This window comes from Nannospalax galili, unplaced genomic scaffold (genome assembly GCF_000622305.1).
Source record: "Nannospalax galili isolate Female #2095 unplaced genomic scaffold, S.galili_v1.0 scaffold19529, whole genome shotgun sequence".
Lineage (NCBI taxonomy): Eukaryota > Metazoa > Chordata > Mammalia > Rodentia > Spalacidae > Nannospalax > Nannospalax galili.
Window position 1 is genome coordinate 7,428 of NW_008359754.1, and position 4,915 is coordinate 12,342.

Below are 4,915 nucleotides of genomic sequence, written 5' to 3' on the forward strand. Positions count from 1 at the left end.
AGTGCTTCTTTCCTCCTCAAAAGATGGAAGGCTGTTTCAGGCATGTAGTGTCTCCATTTGCATCTTCAGAGAGAATGTGAACTTTAGGTGCCACCATTTCGAGGCTCCCTGTCAATGCTTTCCCCCTCCCTCTGGAGTACTTTCGTTTCTCATTAACACTAGCTGGTCAATATCCCTGGCAGGTGGAAGAGCACTGCATTACCAAGGCATTTGTCAATACTGACCCAGCGCTGCTTTATTCACATATTATGTCCTCTTCCCAATGATTCTTCCTGCTTCTGTGTATCATGGACTGCACTTAGGTCTTTGTGTCCAATGAAGTAGAAATTCTCCTCAAAGGTTAAAAAAAGTTGTACCTTACTCCATTTAGCAGAGAACTTTGAACTTTCTCTGTTCAAATTATTCTTATACCAATTCCTCAAGCTTCATAGTCACATAATGTCACATAATAGCCAAGGAGAGAGTACCTCATATGAACAAGTGCAACATTCTCAGCGATTCTCATAGAAATGATCCCAGCATCTCACTGGCATAAAACCAAGCCCTGGCAAAGGAAACCCTGGTTGAGTTCTAGAGTCATGAGCCTAGGAGTACAGACAGCAAGGCCAGATATCTCGGAAAGATGTTTGAAGCAGAGTGGAACAGAAACTTGAATAAGCAAAGATGTTTGTGAAAAGAAATGGCAGCTATATTATTTATTACAAGCAACTAGCACATTTACAATTTATTAGTAAAGGGGCTAGAGATGGCTCAGCAGTTAAGAGCACTGGCTGCTCTTGCAGAGGACCTGGGTTCAATTCCCAGCACCCACATGGGAGTTCACAATCCTCCATAACTCCAATTCCAGGGGATCCATCGCCCTCTTCTCATCTCCACAGGCAGTGCAGGGCACAGGTGTACTTTCAATACACTCATACACATAAAAATAAAAACAGTATTTTAAAAAACAATTCTGGGCTCCAGTGTGTGTGGAGGGCGTGAGGCTACGGGAGGGTACCAGCGGGGATGGGGTATAAAGATGATTATTTGAGATGTTCTGTATGAAATACACACACACAAAAATCAATAATACAGCAGGGTATGAAAGTAACAGACCTCTTACAGTGCCTTCAGTACAAGGGCTGCAGTCCTTGCATAAACATTTCTACAGCAGAAAATACTATGAAACCAGAAATATCATCAATGGAGACTTAACCTTATGCAAAACCACACAAAGAAGTTTGTTTAACTACTTCACACATTTAAATGGTATAATTAAAATTAAAAGTAAGTGTTCTGAGTTGAAAATCCCAGTAATAAGCTAGAGGAAATCCATTATCTCCATAGTTAATGAAATACAGAATTTCTTTGACCTGTTTTCATAGAAACCATTTAATTTTATACCAAAATTCTCAAATTCTAATCACTACAAATCCAATAGAAAGTAGGCTTTTTTTTGCCGGTTTATGAATCAGCTGTTTGCTAATTTAAGTATTTCCATCCAAAGTAGGAATATAATGAACTGAGCTCACGTTCGTGAACCCTCTTGGGAATTTGGTAATGCTAACTGTAGCATTTTATCTACATAATTTTAAAAGTTCCTTTGATTTACTAGAGTCTGAAGGTTGGAAATAACTTTAATTACCTGTCATACAGATGCCCCAGGCAAGTTTACTACACAGATCTAAAGCAGCAACCCTATGGTGATGGGGGAAGGAGGAACCATGCAACCAGGCAAAGCGGTACATGCCTGTAATTCCAGCACTGAAGAGGCTAAGACAGGAGGACAGGCAGTGAGCTCCAGGCCAGCCTGTGCTAACAACACACTTACCTACAGCCAATTCATTTTCAACAAAGATGCCAGAACACACAACAGGGAAGCCCAGCTTCTTACATGCTGGACAGACTTATATGTAAATCAACCCGGAACAGGTTAACATGTGAGACTGACACCTATGAGAGAGAGGGATCTATGTCTGCTCTGAGGAACATTTTCTGGCTATGACTTCAACATGTAAGAAACAAAAGCAAAACTAGACAAATGGAGATCATCAAATTAAAGTTTCTGTACAGCAAAAGAAAACAGGAGATAAAGAACCAGGAAGAGACATATATAAATTATAATTAGCAGATGAGTTAATGTCAAAACTACTGAATGAACTCAAACACATCAACAGCACAAAACAACTCAGCTAATGGCCATAAACTGGATATGGTGGAGCATGTCTGTAATTTGTAGCACTCAGTTCCAATCCAGCCTGGGTCACATAAACTCAATCTCAAAAAAATAAGGGGAAAGGGGTGGAGAGATGGCTCAGCAATTAAGAGCACTACTGCCTGCTCTTGGAGAAGACTCTGGTTCACTTTCTAGCACCCATATGACAGATAACCACCATCTATAACTCCAGTTCCAGAGGATCCAATGTCCTCTTCTGGCTTTCACAGACATTACACAAGGGCACACTTAACATGCAGGTGGACAAAACACTCATGTACATAAAATAAAAATTTCTAAAGAGCAAAGACCCAATGACAGTTCCTCAAAAGCCATTTAAATGACCGATAAGTATACAAAGAAATGAAATGGGGCTGGAGAGATGATGGCTCAAGGGCTAAGACTGCTTGTGGTGAAGCCAAGTGTGATGGTGCACACCTAATTCCAGTACTTAGGGGGCATAGGCTGGTGGATCTTTGAGAGATCAAGGTCAACCTGGTCTAAAATCAAGTTCCAGGCTAGCTGGGGCTACAGGGAGACTGTCTTAAAATAAAAACAAGAAAGAGTGCTTGCTGCTTTTCCAGAGAACACATGAGAGAGAGAGAGAGAGAGAGAGAGAGAGAGAGAGAGAGAGAGATCCCGCTCAGCTGAGGACTCTTAATCATCTAATTTAAGTGAACACCATAGTGAGCTCCTCAGTGCTCTTAAGGAAAATCTTACAGTTCATGGCAATGTAATATATACCCACCATGGAAAATGATGTGAAGATTCTTCAACTGTAAGACACAGCAATAGTACTACTGTGTACATACATACCCCCACCCAAAGGATAAAAAGAAAATGAATCTACAATCATGCTTATTCACAAAAACTAAAAGCTGACACTCAGGAGGCAGAGAGAGGTGGAACTCTGTGAGATCAAGGCCAGCCTGGTCTATATAGCAAGGTCCAGGCCAGCTGGGGCTATACAGGGAGACCCTATCTCATACATACAGAAAAAGCACTAAGATATGAATTCAACCTAAGTATTATTCAGCGGAATAAGAAAATGTAGTTTGGTACAAAATGAAATCCCATTCCACCATAAAAAACGAAACCTTCCATTTTTAACAGCATGAATGCACTTGTAAGTAACTATATTAAAATAAGCTAGACACAGAAAGACAAATACCACATAATCTCACTTTTTCAAATCTAAAAACACCTTGCTCTCCATGACCGGGGTGACATGAGGGTGATGATGGATTCCCATTCAGTGAGGTGAAAGAACTAAGTTCAACAGAAGTAATGCCCATTACAGAAACAACAATGGCAATAGGTTGTACTCTTGAGAAATGAAGACTGCATGTAATGGCAGTGTTCTCCCCAAGACAGCAACTGAGAGTCATGACAGTAGGTAGACCAAACCATTTCTCAATGGATATATACATCAAGATAAATAAAGACAATTTTATATCCTTAAAAAAAACTTTTGGAACACTCAAAAAAAAATTTTGGGGGGGTCTTTTTGAGACAGGGTCTCCCTGTAGCCCCAGCTGTCCTGGAACTCAATGTAGACCAGACTGGCCTTGAACTCACAGACGTCCACCTGCCTCTGCCTCCGGAGTGCTGGGATTCAAGGTGTGCGCCACCACACCCGGCTTGAAACACTCAAATTTTTATAGGAGTGAAAAGGGGGGAGACCTTTGACAAAAGGTCTCACCTCTATAGCAGAGGCTGGCTTTGAACTCAAGGCAATACCAAGTGCTAGAAGCATGAGCCAGCTTGCTAAGGCTAGCAGTTAAAATTTCTTTTTAATTTCATGTGTTAAATGTATTGCCTGCATGTATGTTAGTGCACCTGCATGTGCAATGCCCTCAGAGGCCAGAGGACGATGACAGATCCTCTGGAACCGGACTTAAGGACGACTGTTAGCATCCATGTGGGTGCTGGGAATCGAACCTGGAGTCCTCAACAGCAGCCAGTGCTCTTAACCACTGAACCATCTCTTCAGCCCCCAATGGTAAGATCTTAACACCTGAATACGCAGCATAACACCTAAGTAGATGGACTTTTAAGGAAAACCCTAACAAAGCTTGAAGAAAACGGCCAATTATCAATATAAATTGTCCATCACTTTAGAGATTTCCTTTTATCAATCATAAAAGCTTTTAGAACATTCAACATTTTGGAGGACTAGAATTGGGAAGAGCTTTGAAAAAAGGTCTCATCTCCATAGAGGCTGGCTTTTAACTAACATAAATCCACAGGCTTTATTCTGACATAGGAAAACACAGGAAGGTTTTTTTTTTTTTTTTTTTTTGGTTTTTTGACACAGGGTCTCCCTGTTGCTCCAGCTGGCCTGGAACTCACTAGGTAGACCAGGCTGGCTTTGAACTCACATAGATCTGCCTGTCTCTGCCTCACTAGGGCTGGGATTAAAGGTGTGCTACCACGCCCAGCCAGTTTCTGTGTCTTTTCCAGCACAGCTCAAATATCCACTCACCAGTCTCTGTGCTGTGTACTTCTTGAGGGTAGACCTACAGCCCTCTGCTCCCCTCGGTGCTGTGACAGTGACTGTGAGAAAGGTCCGAATGAGGAGCCAGGGAGGCGACTGCGCTTAGAAGTTTATTGTAGCCAGTAATACCTGAGGTGGACACCTGAGGCGATGACAGAGGACTACCCTGTAAGACGTGCAGCACCCTCTCCTCCTCAAACCTCCTCCCCCCAGGGAATGGTCTC